Source organism: Phoca vitulina, unplaced genomic scaffold (genome assembly GCF_004348235.1).
Source record: "Phoca vitulina isolate PV1807 unplaced genomic scaffold, GSC_HSeal_1.0 scaffold37, whole genome shotgun sequence".
NCBI lineage: Eukaryota > Metazoa > Chordata > Mammalia > Carnivora > Phocidae > Phoca > Phoca vitulina.
In genome coordinates, this window is record NW_022589740.1 from 2,587,502 (window position 1) to 2,607,775 (window position 20,274).

General features: G+C 51.1%; 1 protein-coding gene across 2 annotated transcripts in view; it reads right to left on the minus strand.

Annotated features, from left to right (window-relative positions):
* The window catches only part of ROR2 (receptor tyrosine kinase like orphan receptor 2), a 193,176-nt gene that overhangs the window by 103,830 nt on the left and 69,072 nt on the right, over positions 1-20,274 (minus strand). The window lies entirely within an intron of this gene.

Sequence of the window (20,274 nt, forward strand, 5' to 3'; positions counted from 1 at the left end):
CCATTTATCCTAACCTTACAGACACCATTTATCCTAACCTTACAGACCACCATTTATCCTAACCTTACATATGTTCCAGAAACGTTCTTCAGGCCCCGCATAATACATCCCGACAGTCCACAGGCCCCTGTAAGAAGCGTTGCTCTAGACTAGGGTGGCGGGGGGTTCCTACTTAAGAGCTTCCTTCCACTTAATGACCAGATGCCCACAGACTCTACGTGGCTGTGTGTCCTTCCACATATCCATCCACGTCTATACGTAACAAACCCGAGGGGCAGACGAGAGCCTGGAACCCTGTCCCATCCTCCTCCTCAACCCCTGATCCTCTTCCTGGAAACTCCAGCCTCCCTGGACACTGACTGGGCAGAGGCCACTTGTCCTGGGAGGTCACCCTGCCCACCGACTGAGCTGTCTGAGGAAAGTGCCACCACACCGGGGGAGTGGGTGCTTGGGGGTGGGGGGGGCAGCGGGACAGAGCCGAAGCTGACAGGTGACTGGTTTCCCAGGAAACGAAGGGAAAGACAGCACATACTGAGGGAACAACACGTGCAAAGGCACTGGGACACAAAACCAAAGGCCAACAGACCAGACCCCGCAGAAGGGGAGAAGGGCAGAACGCCCTCCATGGGGCCAAGGATGACGCAGGAGGCCAGGGAGGCTGCAGGGCCCTGCACCTCGCCCACCTGCCACCACAAGGAAGTGGGCACGGGCCCCAAGTCCACACCTGCCCGATGCTGGAAGTTCAGACAGCCTCGTCACTTGTGGACAGAAGCTGCATGATCCAGACACAGACGTGTCGCCCTCACCAGGACGGCCTCCAGGCTGCTGCCCCTGCTGCCCTTTGTGGACAGGGAGCCCCCAAGCTCGAATTCAAGGCTGTTCAGTGAGAGGGGCAGAGCACCGTGTCCTGAACATCTCAGCTCAGCACAAAAGGAAACAAGCCCTCGGCGCCGCGCTTCCCTGCTGGCTGGCCCAGCCCGGGCCGCCTCCCTGCAGACCCCCTTCCTTTCAACAGCCACTCGCTGCACCAAAGGCCCGGAGCCCCCCTTCTGAAGTGTTTTCTCATCCCTGGAGTGGGGGAGGCCGAAGGGAGGGGTCGTCATAACTCAGAGCTCCGAGCGCTGCCCGAGCCAACAGCGTAAATCAGCAGCGGTCTTTAGCATTTCGGGGCAGAGGAAATGGCTCTCCAGCTAAGCTCCCTACTGTTTCTTAAAGTGATTATTTTGATTTAAACTGCTGCCTGGTGACTAGACTTGTAGCTACCAGCTCAGGCCGTTAGTCCCCGGAGCCGTGAGCACAAAGAAACACTGTTGGAGGGGTCTGGGGCCTCCTCCAGGAAGGGGCGGCGGGCTCCGGGCTCCGGCTCCTTCCACAGACGGGTGCTTGTTCCAGCCCGAGGATGCCGCGGCCACCGTGGGCCCCTCTGCCCACCGCCGCCACGCGCACGCTCCAGAACGTTCGGCCGTGCAGCACACGGCAGCCTCCCTCCCGTCTGCACCGAGCCCACAGGGCTGGCAAGGCCGACGGGAGAACCAGACCCCGGGGGGGACTCACTGGGGCAAAAAAGGGCAGCATTTTGTAATTCTCGTTCCATAACTTCAGCCATCACCCGTGGGTCAGGGCCGGACCAGAACGCGGGGAAGAATGAGCCCTGCATTTTCCACACGTGTCCTGATTCAAAGCAACCATTTCACGGTTTGCGAACTATTCTCAGGCAAAGCAAAATGTATTCATGACACGGTTCAGAATTATGGATCAGACCAAAAATGCAGGGGGGAGTGTGGAGGGGGGCAGGCTAGATGATGATGCTGGCCGATGCTGGTGATGCTCATTCGCTGTCCTCTTCGCTGGCCGGGGAGCGGCCCTCCCCGCCCCCAAGGTATTCGAGGCAGGACACGCGGGGTCCCCCAGCATCCCCAACCCTGCTGTCCAGCCCATCCCGGACTCACACCAGCGAGGACCCCGCGAGGAGGAGGCCTCACCAGAACCCCACCCTGCTGGCACACCCTGGGGTTGGATTCGGGCCTCAGAGCTGAGGAGAATAAAGGTCTGTGGTGTAAGGCGCCCGGCCCGTGGCGTTCTGTCCCGGCGGCCTGCGCTAAGACACAGTGCGTCCCTTACAATCTCCGGTGCAGCCCCACGCTGCAGCATGTGACGGAGCCGCCCCATTCAACGTGCGAGGGGCTTGAGGTTTCAAGTCCTGCTGTCTCCTCAGTGGCCGAACCACCTCTGAATCCAGGGTTCGGGAGACCCCCTCCCCGCCCCACCCGGAAGGCTGCCGGGCTGGAAATGTCTTATTGTTTATTGTTCCTTGCCTTCTACAGAAGACGAGATGCATTTCCCTGGGAAACCCCATGATCCAAATATCAATGACTTCGGGGACAGAACCATGCCTCCAGAAGCTACGTGTCCAAATGCAGAAAGATGTGCTTAAGAAAACGTGCCCATCAGATGCAGGGCCAAGCAGAGCACACAGTGCGGACGGAGATGCTGGGGCAGGGGAGGGACAGGGAACAGAGCCGAAGCTGACAGATGACTGGGTTTCCCAGGAAACGAAGAGAAAGACAGCACACACTGAGGGAACAGCACGTGCAAAGGCACTGGGACACAAGGTGGCACAGGGTGCGGTGGGGCGTGGGGAGAGTTGGAGGTGCGTCTAGGGGGAGAGGTTGCAGCTGTGCAAGGGAATCTGGGCTGGAAGTGGGCGTGACCCCATCCTTCCCAAAAGGATACTAGGGCTGCTGTGGCCAGGACGGGCAGCCATTCACAAGAGCCCCAGGAGCCCAGGGCAGAACACTGTCCTCAACAGAGGAATGAGGTGAGACTCGAGGGGTCACGTCAGCATCACGTACCAGCCCTGCAAACAGCAGGGGCACATGCAGGAGCTGGGAGGGAGCACCGCCCCATCCGGACAGGCTCAGAACTAGACCACACGTGGTCTCCTCCAACCCTAATCTCCCCCAAGGCCCAACACCAAATACCACCCACACAGATGTGGGGGGAACAGAGACCACAGCACCCCCCCGCACACACACACACACACACAGGCAGGCTGCGAGGGCACCGGAGCGGACAAGGCGAGAGGCCACAAACAAAGCCAACAATTTCAGTCTTGAAAAAGAAGTCTGAACCGACATCAACCCAGCCCTCCACAATCCCGCTGTCCTCAATTCCCTGCCAAGGGGGCCGGGCTGGGGAGTGGGGGAAGGGGGGCATTAGTGAGATCGCCCCCGGCCCACGGTGGACCCTGCTCCTTCCATCCTGCAGCTGAGCAGGAAGGCATCCTTCACATCTTGGCTGCCATCAAATTTAGACTCCCCAGAGCTCCAGTTCCGCTCGGCTGGATGCGAGTCTGCCTTTGATCTTGGGAGCCGTGCAGGCTCATTCCCCAGGACGGGAAGCATGCAGGCCCCGGCTTCAGCAGAACTTCCAGCCCGGCCTTTCCCACCACGCAGTGTGGATACTGCCTCGAAATGTAAAACAGATGAGCCTTGTAAAGGAAAAAGTTATTTATATTGCGGAATCCTTCGGAGCAAGCAGAAACTTGAAGAGGTTCATCACCTGGGGCACAAAACGCATGATACTCGAGTCTTCCTGCACTGAAGGGACGGATGTGTTTTATGGAAACGAAAGACAAGGAAATGTGTTGATTTGATTCTATTTCTTGATTTCTCTTTCCAGTAACGGATGCATGCTGCTCTCATCAATCAAGGAAAAACGCCATTCAGGGAAGGCACTCTGCTGAGCATCCCCCTGAAGGTCGGGAGGAAGAGGGAGGTTTTAAGGTAATTAGACCAGGGGAGGGAGGCTGTATCTCAACTCTGCTGGTTTCTCAAGAAGGGGTAGACATCTGTGTGTCCAGCCATCCAGAGACAGGAGGAGACGTGCACTTGGAGGCATGGGGCCCCTGCTCAGGGTCACCCACATTCTTCACCCGACCGCTGAAGCTCTGTTATTTCTACAACAGCTGAACGTGAGACTTCAGTCCATAATATCATGCTGGACTCATGCTGGCCTACAATTGGGGCCACTCTTCTAATCATCTCCAGATTCTACATGGAGGAAAGAAATACAGTCTACGATACTTCTGCGTTCAAAGACTTTTAAAGCAATTATAACCGTAGGAAATTCAGGGTTCTTAACGTTCAATCCCAGAGAACTGAGAGGTCACGTCTACTGCAACCACTGTCCACAAGCCCATGGATGCGTCCACTTCCACACCGGTTTGTTCTGGAGGCATCCACAGGCTGCGCACTGTGCAAGACCACCTTGGCCAACATTACCGTTGGGACTCACACCTGCAAGGAGGTCTGCTACAAAACCTAGCTCTGGCCTGAGTCCTGGCCTGGACACATGGCTGAGCTCACACAGACCCTGGAGCTCGAGAACCAAGTCCACTACCCAAAGAGCCCAGGCTCCTGGGGTCTCACCGCTGTGTGTGCGACTTCTCTTTCAAGTTAGCTGCCCCTGCTTTTCAGACTTTCTCTCATACTATGTAAGTAGTATGTGAATACATTGCCCCCTGAGTCATGCCCATAGATGAAAATGAAGTTCGCTCGGGCTTCCCTCAATCTCCCCACACTTATCAGTTCGTTCTTTGTCACTGATGTTTCCAAAAGTAGGTTGTTCTGAGTGTATCATCTCCTCTAAAGAGCATCACCGTGCGTGTGTGCTAATTTACAAATGACTTTTTTTAAATATTTGATTTTTTAAAGAACCATGGATTTATTTTTAGAGGGCGGGGGAGCAGAAGGAGAAGGAGAATCCTCAAGCAGACTCCCCATCGAGCGTGGAGCCTGATGTGGGGTTCGATCCCAGGACCCCGAGTTCATGACCTGAGCCAAAATCAAGAGTCTGACACCCAACCGACTGAGCCACCCAGGCGTCCCTATTCTACAAATGAGTTTTGCTCACTGAGCCATGACCTATGAGGACAGAGCCACCCCATTTTCTCCATACCATATTATATTCCCCGGTATGAATACGCCGCATTTGTGAGTTTGCTTTTGTACCACTTCCAAAACAATGAACAGTTAACGTCTCTTCTCGCTCACAGACAGCAATGCCATGAAGACTCCCATACTCCCTCACCCCAAGCTCAGTGAGTCTGGAATGCAAGCCCAAGACACGGAATTACCAGGTGCACGGGAGGACGTGACTGTTGATTTATTTAAGAGAGATGGCTAAGTGACCTCAATACGGATGACCAGTCTATACTCCACAGTTCTGATAATGCCTATTTCCCCACACCCTCACCAGTCCTTAGGAAACTCCTTAAACCCTGTCAAAATGATGGTGGGAAATCACAACTCATTTTATGTTTCTTAATATCAGTGTGGTAGCAGAATTATGGTCCACCAAAGATGTCCACGTCCTAAACCCCAGAATTTAGGACTACGGTACCTTACATGACAAAAGACACTTTGGATTAAGAATCTTGAGATGATGATCCTGGATCACCAGGGTGGGTCCAGTGTCATCCCCAGGGCCCTTGTGAAGAGAGAGGCAGGACGGTGAGAAGGAACCATGCGATGAGGGAAGGGAGGACACAGGAGGATGCTCAGCCATTGGCCTTGCAGTGGAGGAAGGGCCCCCAGTCAAGGAGCGTGTGTGCCTCTGGGAGCTAGAAGAAGCATGGAAACGGATTCTCTCCCAGAGCCTCCGGAAGAAATCCAGCCCCACCAGCCCACCTTAGATTTCTGACCTCCAGGACTGTAAGAAAATAAATCTGTGTTGTTTTAAGCAACCCAGCTCATGGTATTTGTTACAGCAGCAGCAAGAAACTAAACCACCAAGGAGGAGCAGTTTTTCTAATTTTAGCGGTGAATTGTATATTCCTTGCTGTAAATTCCTTGCTGTAAATTCCTGTTTTAAGATCCTTTGCCCATCACAGCTTCCAGTAAGATTCATCAGTCTTTTCTCTCACAAACCAGTTCTCATACCTACTTTTGTTTTTGTTTGGGGTCTAACATGATATTCTCCCCAAGGCCCACTCAAATGACTACAATATTATTTATTAAAAACTTCAGGGGTGCCTGGGTGGCTCAGTCGGTTGGGTGTCTGGCTCTTGGTTTCAGTTCAGGTCATGATCTTGGGGTCGTGAGATCGAACCCCACATCAGGCTCTGTGCTCAGTGCAGAGTCTGCTTGAGATTCTCTCCCTCTGCCCCTCCTCACCCCTACTTGTGAGCACGTGCTCTCTCTTAAAAAAAAATTTCATCACTTCCCCACTCATTTGAAAAGGCACATTTAGGGGCATTTGGGTGGCTCAGTCAGTTAAACATCTGCCTTAGGCTCAGGTCATGATCTCAAGGTCCTGGGATTGAGTCCCACATTGGGATCCCTGCTTAGCAGGGAGTCTGCTTCTCCCTCTGCCTCTGCCCCTCCCCCTGTTGTGTTCACTCGCTCTCTCTCTCAAATAAATAAATAAAATCTTTTTAAAAAAATGAAAAGGCACATTTATCATGTAATAAACTCCTTTACCTTCCATGGTTCTGCCAATGGATTATCTACTCTATTCCTTACATCGATTTGTCTATTTAATTACTGTAAGACATTCTGATAGCAGAGCAAGGATCCCACTAGCTTTACTTTTTCAAAAGGATCTTGGCTCTTCTTGCTAATTTTCAATTCTAGAGTTTAGAAAAAGCCAGCTAAATTCTACTAGAATAACTTACGAGGGCACTAAAGTGAAACTGCTGTAGATGTGTACATTCACTTCAAAAGCACAGAGATCTTCGTAATATCACCTTCCCATCCAACAGTTGCGTTTCCCCCTCTAGTTATTCTAATCTTCTTTTACATATTTCGGTGACGTCACAGAGCTCTTGCGTGTGTTTCTTACTAAAGTTATCCCCGGGTATCTGACTGGTTTTGTTGCTGTGAGCAGGATTATTTTCCGTTACCTGTTCTCACCACTTCTGCAGGTGCATAAAAATGATAGTGATGTTTCTAAGTTGATCCCGAATCCAGCCAACCTGTCATACGCCCTTATCAATAGTGCTAAGATATGCAACTGAGACCTCTGTGTTTTCTATACATAGAAAATAGAACCAAATGCAGTTAATCATAGATTGATCACATAAAACTATATATACTTATTGTTCGCTTCATTAACTTCATCTTAGAGAAATTTTATTGTATCAAAGAGATCCATTTGACTCTTTACAACCTTCTAGTGTTTGTGCGTCTGGTTTCACCTCTCATACAAGGGGATACGACTCTCATATGACTCTCCCACGTGTACCTAATTCCCTCCCGGGGGGCTCTGGGGGAGTGCATTCGAGATATAATACAGGACGGCTTCCTTGAAGAAGTGTGGAGGGCAGAATTTTAGCTCCAAATGCAGGAAATTTCAGCATATCTAAAAGGAAATGAAGAGAATTCAGTTGGGAGAGCAGAGCCATAAATAAGTGAAATCGATCCAAAGAGACATGAGACTGTAAGAAGCTGGAAGGGAATGTGGTCCAAAGTCCGCCGAGGAACTGTCCTTCGGAGACCATCTTTCCCGTCCTCATGGGGAGAGAGAAGACAGGGGGCTGACAGGATGCTGACCATGAGCCCGGTGCATTTCCCTTCTGAAGGCCTCTGTCTTCTCTGAGAATCAGGAGGCGGGACCTCTGGGGACGTGGAGGGGAAAGGAGATTTCCAGCATCCAAGTGAAGCCCGTCTCAGGCCACCCATCCCAACATCCTGCTTGATGTGCACATCATTTCACACCGCCCAACACCCATCCACGCGCATGCTGCCTTTCTAGCCCCCTCCTGAGAGCGCCTGGGAAATGCTGGTTTAGTGAATGGATAAAAATAATCCTGGGAGAGTGTGGGAAACAAGCCCCTGAGCCACATGGTGTGTCCGCCGAACAGCGAGAGGCCCAGCTGGCGGCACTGACCACACGCAAAGGGGGTTTGAACCCTCTGGCCCGCGGGACGCCCTCCAAGCTGTGCATGGCCGCCAGGCCGGGGCTCACTGACCACGGCCAACAGCTGGGCTCCTCCAGGGCTGGGCCTTATCACGTGGTGCCAGGGCCAAGCGCTGGAGGCGGCGACCGCCCCTAGGTACTTCACCTGCCCGTCCTCAGCTCGGGCGTCCTGGATGCTAATTCAAGACGACAGGACACATCCCACGACATCCTGCGATGTGAGCAGATGCCCGGGCTGACGCTGTATCAGTACCACATGAAGGGCCGACTTCTGTCCCATTCCACGTAGGCAGCGTGGTCCGGCAGTGCGGTGGGGGCCGCACCAGCCACGTACGATGGTAGAGACGCAGAAGGTGGTAGGGAAAGGGTGAACTGTCCGCAGAACAAGAAGGATTCATGAAATGTGCCCAACAAAGGACTCCTTAGCCCGAATCTGCAATCTCCAGGGTCGCTTCCCGGAGAAGTCAACTCGAAGACAAGAATCTGAGAGCAAGGAGTGTATTCGGCAGCTGAGCCCAGGCAGCCCTGTGAAGAATGTACGGTCCCCACACCGACCACTCCTCCAGCTCTCTAGACACCCCCCGGGCACCCCATCATTCACTCCTGCCACAAGCTGCCCAGACTTGGGGTCAGGCTCTGCAGCTTTCAGGGCCCAGTCCCACAACACAGCCCTCACTTCACATACCAGTTGCAAGGACTAGCTCCCCAGGGTCCCCACACTTCTGTCCAACTTCTGCAAAGCCGGGGGCTCCCACATACCCCGTCCCAGGTCCGATAATTTGCTAGGGGAATTCACAAAACTCAGGGCAACCTGTTCTTCTGTTTACCAGGATCTTATCAAGGATATGGATGAAGAGCCAGAGGAAGAGGCAGACAAGGTGAGATCCAGAGGAGGCCGGTGGTTCTGTGCTGTGGACTTGGGGTGCACCACTCCCCCTCCCGCAGCATGTGAATGCATTCAACCTGGAAGCTCTCCAGACCTCACAGTTCAGGGACTCTGTCTGAAGACTTCATCACATAGGCATGCTAGATCACTGACTCAGCCTCCAGGCCCTTTCTCCTCCCCGGAGCAGGGGGGTGGGCTCAAAGTTCCAAGCCTCTAATCATGACGTGGTCTTTCTGGTGACCAGCCATCCTAAAAACACCCAGGAGCCCACCGAGAGTGACCCTGTTAGAAGGAGACGCTCCTATCACCCAGGAAATTGAGGGATTTAGGAGCTCTGTGTCAGAAAAGGGGGCAGAGACCAAATCTACAGTTATGACGTCACATCTGGTAGTGAGGAACGAAGAGGACAGGACAGAAGCCCAGCCAAGTGGGCTGATGAGCAGGTTACTGGGGCTCAATGGCACTGGGCCCCCCGGGGAGACCGTGCAGAACATGATCGTGGAGCTCACCCACCCAGGGGGCAAGGCAGCAGGTGAATTTCTTTGCCAGGTCCTGGTCATGGCTGGTCAGAGGCCATCAGAGGCGGGGGCCTTCAGGGCACCCTCCCTGTGGGCCAAGGATGGCCCTGGGCGGCCTGCAGAAGCGGCAGGGGGTCAGGGCGGTGGCCAGCGGCAGGACTCTCCCCTACCTGACAGCCGGGACTAACACTTTCCCCGGCACATATATGCTCTGTTGCTGCCAAAATTCTGTGTGCGGACATTACTCACCCGCAGAGTCCTCGGTGCAGAGGAATAAAGCAATAACTTGATTCTGCCCTGATCATCTCTCAGTAAGGCTCAGGTGGCCTCCACATCCCTTCCCAATGATTTAAATCAAGAAATTCAGATCAAGGATCCTCTTTGAAGGAGCCCGAGTCAAGAGGCAGGAGTGGGAGCTTCATAATCTCAGGGCACAAGACCTTCTGTGGCCTCCAAGAGCCTGGCTCAGTGGCAGACACTTGGGAAGCCAAGGGTCTTACCCTGAAACGTGATCAGGCAAAACCACTTGCAGAAAAAGCCCTTCTAGTGTCGAACTCTAGTCAGAAGTGAGGTCTGAATTGTGGAGAATGGCTGAGGCAGCCTTCGGTTTAAATAAGCCCACAGGGAACCAGAAAAGGTTTCTTCTAAAAACTATAATTAGTAGAGATACCTCAATTATTCTACAAGAGGCATCACGGGGTTAAAAATCACAACTGTATTTCTTTTTTTTTTTTTAAGTTTACTTATTTTTTTAGTAATCGCTGCACCCAACCTGGGGCTCAAACTCACAACCCCAAGATCAAGAGTCACATGCTCCTCCGACTGAGCCAGCCAGGCCCTGCCACCACTGATATTTCTAAAATGCTTAAAACAATATTTTCAAGAGAATGGAATTAGCCTCATGTCAGTTTACTGTTCCACACGTGAGAACATGAAATCTAGCTCAGTTCCTCTCAAAAGTACCCCGGCCCAGGGGCGCCTGGGTGGCTCAGTCGTTAAGCGGCAGATGCCTTCAGCTCAGGTCATGGTCCCAGCGTCCTGGGATCGAGCCCCGCATCGGGCTCCCTGCTCAGCGGGAAGCCTGCTTCTCCCTCTCCCATTCCCCCAGCTTGTGTTCCTGCTCTCGCTGTGTGTCTCTCTGTCAAATAAATAAATAAAATCTTTAAAAAAAAAAAAAGTACCCCGGCCTGAAGCGAATTCTCAGCCACCCCCCAACCCCAGAAGGACGGCTCGCCCTTCCCCAGCTAGGCTGCAGCCGGGCCCTCCGTTCTCACAGTCCTGGCGGGCGTTCTGTGGGTCCAGGAAGCACCTCGCAGGTCATCGGAAGTCTGTCTTCAAGTCAAGCCCGCTCTCCGATGGGGCGCCAGAGCAGCCTGTTCTCAGGGGGCTCAGTACACATCCTCGGGCCTTTCTTCCCACCGGTGCCACCCAGGGTGCGCCTGGGTGTGCATGGGGACACGGCACAGACCTGGACCCCGACAAGCCCTGTGCCCCAGGGCCCGGCACTCGTCGCAGCGCACATCCCCACCTGGCCCAGGCCGCGGTCCTGCAGCCCCGGCGCCCAGACTCCCGGCTGCGGCGGCGAGAAGCTTCCACACCCACGGTGCTGGCTGGGGCACGTGCCCACAGAAGCCACAACTGCACCCCCGTGAGCTGCCTGCAAGCAGGCGGCAGGTGAGGGTCTAGGAGGTAGACAGGCCTCGGGACAAACCGCGGACCCGGGAGCCGCGGCAGGACGGAGGTGCTGTGTGCCTGGGCGGGCGCGCGCAGGGCTCAGTGACCGTCGGCTGAGGCCCTGACAAACCCGGCATCCTGTCTGACCCCTGCTGTGGCCCGAAACCGACAGCCCCTAAGGACGGCTGACGGACGCCGGCGGCTGTGCGCGCTCTAAGTGCGCCATCTCGTCCCATCGGGGCACAGACGCCCCGCGACGGTTACCACTTCGTTACCACGACGCAGGAGCAACAAATGTGACCATTTTCTGCTGAGCTCACTCCCCCAGGCTCACCGCCGTGCACGCAGCCCCCCCCCCCCCACACACACACACTCAGGTGAGTGCCGCGGCCATGGCGGGGGCAGGGCCAGGCCAAGGGGGACAGGGTCCTGTCACCCCGGGGCAGCGCCAGCAGGCACAAGCTCCCCGCCGTCCTTGACCCCTCGGGCTCCCCAAAGGCCAGGAACTCCAGGTGCCAGGGGTGACGGGAGTGACGGGGGTGACGGGGCGCCCTTGCTTCCCCGCAGGTTCAACAATCTGGTTTTCATTGAGTGCAGTTTGGAGCGCTCTCCCACCACATTTTTCTTTAATTATGATAAAAGAGAGTAACTTAATCAAGCATACATCCTGTTGAAATGAATATGAGAAAATAAAGGGGTGAACGTGGAGAAGGGGATGGAAACTACACCCAGAGGTCCTCCGGATTTAGGAGGAAGCCTGCATGCGGCCACCAAGCCCAGTAAATAAAAATGCTGGCTCACCACCCCCCACCCGGAATCTGGCCCCAGTCCTGCTGCAGGAAGAGGGGACAAAGGCAGCCTGGCCCTGCGCAACTTAAGCACGGGGGACAAAGACAGTGTCCACCCAGGCTGTCCCCAAGGGGCGGGCCTGTGTCCCGCAACCCCCAACCTCCAGGATGAGAAAATGTACACGCACACACACACAGGTACAAACATGTGCACACACTCACATGCACGTGCACACACACATGCAAATGCACACACTCATGCACTCACAGGCACACATGGACATGCACTCACATGCAAACACACACATGCACACATGTGCACACGGACACACACCTGCAAACACGTGCACATGTGTGCACACTTGTGCAAATGCACACGCTTACATGCACACACATATGCACTCAGGCACACATGGACATGCACTCACATGCAAACACACATGCACACGTGTACACATGTGCACACGGACACACACCTGCAAACACGTGCACATGCGTGCACACTCGTGCAAATGCACACGCTTACATGCACACACATATGCGCTCACAGGCACACATGGACATTCACTCACCTGCAAATATACAAGCACATGCATGCACACACATGTACACACACCACAGGGCAGTGGTTCCCAAAGTGTCTAGTGGCCCACGGCAGCCCAGAAGGTCCTCAGAAATGCCGAATCCCAGCCCCACCGCAGACCTACAGAATCCGGTACTCGGGGTGGGCCATACGTGTACGCAGCAGCGCTCCCGGCTAAAGGTGGAGAACTATAGTCACCTCGAGCGGGCCTTATTCATACAGAGGCAAAGTGTTGCTTTATAAAATGAGACAGCGATCCAGACAAGGGAGTATTATGCAGCGCTAAAAAGAAATGAGCCATCGAGCCATGAAAAGACATGCAGGAACCTTCGATGCATATCACTAAGTGAAAGAAGCCACCGGGAAGAGGTGACATACTATGATTCCAGCTCTGGGACACTCTGGAAACACAGGACTATGGAGACAGTAAAGGGATCAGAGAGTCGCGGGGAGGGCTGAGCATGCAGAGCACTGCAGTGGTGGATCTGTGGCATTCCACATGTGTCCAAACCCACAGACTGCACACCAAGAGTCCCACCAGGGTAAACAGTGGGCTCCGGATGATTATGACGAGTCAATGCAGGTTCAAGGACTGCGACGAACCCAGCAGACGGTGGGGATGTTGAGGGTGGGGAGGCGCTTGTGGAGTCAAGAAGCACGGGGAAATCCGCACCTTCCACCCAAATTATCTGTGAACCTACAACTGCTCTAAAAATAAGGTCTTTTTACATTTAAACTTAGAGGACAATTTTATTACTTCACTTAACACTTCTTGTGCTCACGGGCAGTCATAACAAGAACACTCTGCATTTCCTGAGGGCCTCCATGTGCCACACACCAACTCACGGATCTCAGAGTGACCTCCTTGAGGCTCATGCAACCACCTCCACCTCACAGCTGAGCAACGACAGCACAGAAAGGTTGAGTAACGTGCCCAAGATCACACAGCGAGTGAGGCGTCAGGTCTCCGTGTCCATCCCCTGGACACACAGTGATGGCGGGCATCACACAAGGCACCGTCCTGCCTTCCAGAGCTCCTGAGGAGAGATGTAGGACAGACCTGGACAGACTGAAGGACAGGGGGCTCCGGAGCTTGCAGGTCTGAGTCCGGCCACATGCAAGGTCCAGCTGCGGCCAAGGGGTCAACAAAAACCTTGGTGACCTGTTAGGAGACACCAAGCCTGGCCCGGCCCCAGGTGAAGGCCCTTACTAGACAGAGCATTTGAAAGTCTTGCTCATGCACACCCAAGAAAATCTCTGTTGCAGGCAAGGGTCCTCGCTGGAGCGTTCTAGACATGATGCGTATGGGCAGCCCCGGCTGGCAGGAGCATCATGAAAGGCATGGCCCCGAAAAGACCCAGCCACCTCAGCCCCACCCCCTCTGAGAGACACCGGGCGAGTGTGGTCCCACAGGCCCGGAATGCTGCACTCAGCAGCAGGGAGGAGGCCTTCCTCAGGAAGGCAAGTGGAGATTCCAACTGCGACGGTTTGACGAGGTACGGGAGGAAACGTACCCTCAGGAAGGACTAGGGTACAGGCCCTACCTATCAGGGACTTCTGGAAAAGTGAACTCAGCGTTTGGAGACTTTCAACCTCGGAGGGAAAGGCTAAGGAGTCAAACCCACTCTCCTCTCTGTGATAGGGAGGCGACGGGGTTCCCATGGAGGCCGGACACTTCCGGGGACTCCTTGATTGTGAAAACAAGTCAAAGCCCACCCAGGGTTGTCCCCTGCTCTCTGGACGAATGGAGGGAACTTATCAGGAACAGAGGAGTCAGGAAGAAGAGGGAGTGGGGGTACTCAATCCACCTGTGAGCAAGTTGATGATAAATACACAGAAAATAAATACCAAAGGCAAACTGGATTTCTATGCACTGGCAATAAACAATCTGAAAATGAAGTTAAGAAAGCAATTCCATTTATAATAGTCTCAAAGACAATGAACTGCCTAGTAATAAATGTCATCCCCCAAGAGTGCAAAACTTCAAGTCTGAAAACTACAAAACATTGTTGAAAGAACTTAAGAAGATCTAAATAAACAGAAAAACACTCCATGCTCGAAGACTGGAAGAGAGTTTAGCTAAGATGGCAACACTCCCCAAATTCTTCTACAGACTGAACACAATCCCTACAAACAGACCAACTGGTTTTTTCTTCAGAAATTGACCAGCTTCTCTTAAAATTCATATGGAAATGCAATTGACCCAGAACAGCCAGAAGAATCCTGAAACAGAACAACAAAGCTGGAGGCCTCACACTTCCCAGTAACTGAGATGGTGCAGTTATGGTCTAGGACGGACATGCAGATCCATGGAGTAGAAGTCCCAGTCAAGAAATGAGCCATCACATTTACAGGCAACTGATTTTTGCCGGGCTGCCAAGACCATCCAGCTGGTGATGGGACAACTGGGCATTCACAGGCAAAAGGATGAAGCTGAACCCCTTCCTCACGAAATACAGAAAAAAATTAACTCAAAATCGACCACAGACCTAAATGCAAGAACAGAAACTATAAAATGCTTAGAAGAAAACACAGCTGTAAATCTTCATGACCTTCAGTTAGACAACAGTCTCCAAGATATGACACCAGAAGAAAAAGCAACAAAAAATACATGAGTTGGGTTTCATCAGTATTAAAAACGTTTGTGCTTCAATGGACATCATCGAGAAAGTGAAAAGACACCCACAAAATGGGAGAAAAAATTCGCAAGTGATATATTTGATGGACTTATTTCTAGAATATATGAAGAACACTGTTACGGACTAAATGATTATGTCCCCCAAAATTCATACATTGAAGCCCTAACCCCCAGTGGGATGGTATTTACAGGTGGGTCCTTTGGGAGGTGATGAGGTCTTGAAGGGGGGCCCATGACGGGAATATGCCCTTATCAGAAGAGGAAGACATCAGACCTCACACTATCTGTCCGCCATGCGAGGACACAGCAAGATGGCGGCCAGGACGCCAGCCTTCACCAGGAACAGACCATGCTAGCACCTTAATCTGGGACTTCCCAGCCTTCAGAACAAGAGAAGTTTCTGTTTTTAAAGCCACCTGGCCTATGGTACGTTGTTATGGCAGCCCAAGGGGACTAATATAAACGCAACTGAATAATCAGAAGGCAAATATGGTCAAAATATGATCAAAAGATGGTCAAGATTCTGAATAGTCACTCCTCCAGCAATGATACACAAATGGCAAAGAAGCTCAAGTAAAGACGTTCAACGACATGAGCCATCCGGGAAATGCAAATCACAGCAAGATCCTACTTCACATCTACTGGGCAAGTCAAGAAGACATGTCGTAACAAAAGTTTTGGCAAGGAGGTGGAGAAACGGAAGCCCTCACACGGTGCTGGCGGGAACCTAATATGGTGCCATTGCTGTGGGAAACGGCTGGCAGTCCCTCAAAATATTAAACACAGAGTGACCACGTGATCCAGTGATTCCACTCCGCGGTAGATCCCCAAGAGAAATTAGAACACATTCCCAGAAATACCTGTGCAGGAATGTTCACAGCAGCATTACTCATAACAGGCAAAAAGCAAAAACAACTTAAGTGTCCATACACTGATAAATGAATAAATAAAAAGGAAGGAACTTCTGGTACAAGCTACAACAAGGATGAACCGTGAAACATGACGCTAAGTGAAAAGACACCCACTCGCAAAGAGCACATACGGCATGACTCCATTTATGTGAAATGTCCCAAACAGACAAGTCCCTAGAGACAAAAGTGCCTTAGTGAACGATGGGGCCAGGGCTGGGGGGTGCTGGGGAGACAGGGGTGATGGCTGAAGGGAATCAGTCCCTTTCTGGGGTGATGAAAATGTCCTAAAATTGATTATGGAGATGGTCACACAACTCTGTGAATACTCTAAAAGTCACTGAATTTTATACCTTATATGGTGAGCTGCATTTGTATGTGAATTATATCTCCATAAAAGTGTATGCCTAAGAATGACTAATTTGGAGTTGTTGGAAATAGGACAGGAGACAAGCTTAGTAATATAAAATTTAGAACAAAAGCAAGGAAGCAGAAACAGAGCAGAAGATAAGGTGGTTCCAGGAAAAGGTGGCAGTGGGCTCCGTTTGGGCTCACTTCAACATGCAAGGTTCCCATCTTCAGGCTCGTGTGCAGACTAATTCCCTTTGCCACGACACAGCTCTGTGAGCCCCAGAATTTAAACTCAACCCGCAAAGCCCCAGGACACGCGTGAGACTACCAGACACCCCCGGGAAAGCAGTCCTCCTGTTTCTGACACTCATCAGTGGTTTTGGCCAGGACAAGACCTGGTTCTTGCAATGGAGAAAAACCTACATTTTACTCTGAGTCACCAAACCCACCCTGGATCCCTATCCACCCTGGGAGCTGAGAACACAGGCCACAGACATCGGGAGGACGAGGGGAAAGGGAATAAGGAAGCTCTGCCAATACACACATTGCTGGAGGGGACCGTCCCAGTCCTGCCGTACAATCTTAATGACAATGTAGCGATGTTATGATTCTGGTGCCAAAGTCTACAGGAAAACGCCGCCCTCGACCAGAGCGTGTGGAAGGCGCCCAGCCTGGACTGCAAAAGTCAAGAGGGCCCCATTCCAGAGTGGTCACTCACACAGTGTCTCCTTCCAAACAGAAGTCCAAGAATCTGCAGTATCCACTGTTCATGAGGGCACGCCAAAGGAGCTGATGGGGCCAGGGTATTTTTCAGAGCGTGCTCACTTTAGGCGACTTATTTAAAAGGCAGATCATTTTCACCTTAACCAAGCACAGAAAAAGTAACAGGTAAATCCGATCTTAGTAAATTCAAATGTGCCATATGTTTTATCTCTGCTGATGCCCCACACCAGTTGTATCCTCTGCTCTGCTCTGAAGGGGAGGGCGGTGGTTCGTGAAAAAGTTCTTCTGCATCCTTGTAGCCAACAGACAGCTTTCCTCAAAAGGGTAATTCAGATGACTACAGAATTTCCCTTAGCCAGGAATTTTTGGTGCTTTGCAAAATACTCCCCCCACCCCACCAGCGAAGTCTTCGACTCCCTTGTCTGTGATCTACAAATCCCCAAAGTACAAGCTGAGGCTAAAAGGTTTTTTTTTTCAGTATAGTTTTCAAATACAGTAATTCTATATGGCAATAAAAAGCTTAAAAGATCTCCACCAGTCCTTTCAAGGGACAACAAAGGGAAAAACCACATGAAGGGACTCATGGTTCTTAAGCCCATCACTCGAAGTCAATAAGCAGTTTGCACACTTCCAACCAGCAGCTTCTTCCTTCGACATCCAGTGTCACCTCTCTGTGTAAGTGACACCTCGGCTTAGGAAAACAGTCACCAGATGACAGACCCACGGAATCAAATGACTCAATTGTGAAACCAGTTTTTTTCTGTTTTTGTTTTTGTTTTTAGTTTAACTGAAAATAATGTGACTTTAACCACATTACTTTTACTCCTCTTTACAAATAAAGATATCAACATGCTGGCTTCCCAGGGAAGGCAGAAAAGGCATTTCATTTTTAAAAGCACACAAAGTAACCAGAAGCAATTAGGTGAATATCTTATTCTAAGCAAGAAAGATATATCCATTTGCAGGGGAGTCCTTCATCATTCCTTTAAAAATTAGACAAGGGCAGGATAACATTTCCTTTCCCAAATATGGGCCAAAGATACAAGTTTATTTTAAAGACACAATTATGAGCCTGTGGACTAAGTTCCACTTTGGTTTGCAGTTCGAAACATGGTGGGGGGCACGATGAATAAATACTGGCTTCCTTGGGGGCCAGGTCAACCTGCCTCAGGCGATCTCTGTAAGAAGGGGGACAGCTTACTCAGAGTTGCTGGAGTTGCTCAACAGCCACCCCCCGTCCAAATGAAATATATGGAAGATGTTTCCTTTAAGCTGCTCCAGAGCATATGCTTCTAAGGTGGGCCACGATCCAAATTTAGCAACCCATCTTGAAAAAGCAGCCACTTCCTGAATTACTTAAATCAAAACAGGCCAGCTAGGTGTTGGGTTACAACAGTGGGGTCAGTTTCAGGCACAGAGAAAATGCTTTCATGTGAACTGGCAAAGGAAGAAATAGAGATGTTCTCTACCTTGACCCAAATCCAAGCTCACCAGCTGCATGCTTCAGAGCTGCACTACCCAGCAGGGGCACTGCCAGACAGGTGGGGCTGCTGACACTTCAATTAATTAAAGTGAAAGAAGATGTAAAATTCAGTTACGTGGTCCCACTAGCCACATTTCCAGTGCTGAGTAGCCACACGAGCCTAATGGCTACCATACGCAGACATGGAATGTCTCCATCATCCCCTGAAGTTCTATGGGTCAGAAGTGATGAAGCAGTCTTTTTCTTTATTAAGTAGGTTCTACGCCCAGCGTGGAGCCCAAAACGGGGCTTGAACTCACAACCCTGAGATCAAGACCTGAGCTGAGATCAAGAGTTGGACACTTAACAGACTGAGCCACCCAGGAGCCCTGTGAGGAAGGAATCTAATAAACCACTGCATGTAGAAGTTTTTGCTTGGGGGAAAAAAAATGGATAGGCTCTAGATATAACTTAAAATCCACATATCCTTCTCAAAATGGGGTCGGTGCTCTTGTGTTTTAACGCAAAATAGGAAATGAGATTTGCAAATTATCTATGATGACCAAGACACCTTGAGGGCTGTGGTTCTGGACGAGATGGCAGTAAGCACACTCTGCCTGAGTCTCCCAGTGAACGAATCCAGGCGCCCAGACCTGAAATGAACACGGCCCGCCACACACATGGGCACCAGCACAGGAGAGTGAGCGCCATGAAAAGCTTTCTAGCTCTGCTTGAGGAGTGCAGAGATAGGTATAGAAGAGTGTAGGGAGCACTCCCACTTATTTTTCATTTTCTTCCTTTTCTTCATTCGTTTGCATGCCAGCTCCATGAGATGCTGTGGAGGTGGTGCTGGAGACGGCAAGAGATGGCTGCAGGAACTTGAACTTCTGAGAAGAACCTACCTCTGTGATCAGAGGAGTTGGGGTCCCAGGAGGTCAAACCTGTTGTCTTTGTCTCTTTATGTCTTCCAACTGCTTAGCCCTAGACACCAGCATGGTCCAGGTGAGCAAGCAGCAGAAAAGGTAGCGAAAGCCTAAGGTTTCAATACTAAGGGACTGGAAATGGGAGCCCTTGGGAACCAGAAAGTATAGAGGAGATAAATCATGGGGAGGAAGAAATTCAGAAAAGTGATCTATTCAAGTTGTTTATAAACTCCCGAGGTCACCCATGAGCTGGGAGTGTGGATCCAACCCCAAAGAGATACAGAGAATAACTGGAAAACAGAATACCACACAGGTGCCAGACTGGCCACGGTGAGGTGCATGTGTGTGGGGGACAGACACGAACAGCACTATAAAGGCTTTGAAAGCAGAACTGACATTGGAACCACAAATACAGGAAGCTGTTGGGAACCTGCAGCTGAACCCAAATGGACCAACTATGCTCAAGCAACACCAACATCCCCCACACGGAGTCTCACAGCCAAATATAACATCTCAAGTCTCCATGATACAATCCAAAGATACTCAACATACAGAAAAGCAGGAAAATCTCAAACCATCAACAGACATTAAGAACAAGATGATGTAGATGTTGGAATTAGCTGACAAAAACTTTAATACAACAACTATAAAACACTCCAACAAGTAAGGATAAGTAAGCACTTTGGAAAACAACAGAAATATGAAATGTCTCAGCAAAGAAAATGAAGATATAAAAAGGAAAAAATGGAAATTTTAGAATGAAAACACAATAAATGGAAGAAAAACCTCACTGAATGGGATTGAAACTAGTACGGAGATGACAGGTATCAATAAAAATTACAGAATCTGAACAAAAAGATTGGAAAAAGAAATGAAGAGAACCTCACAGACTTGTGGGAT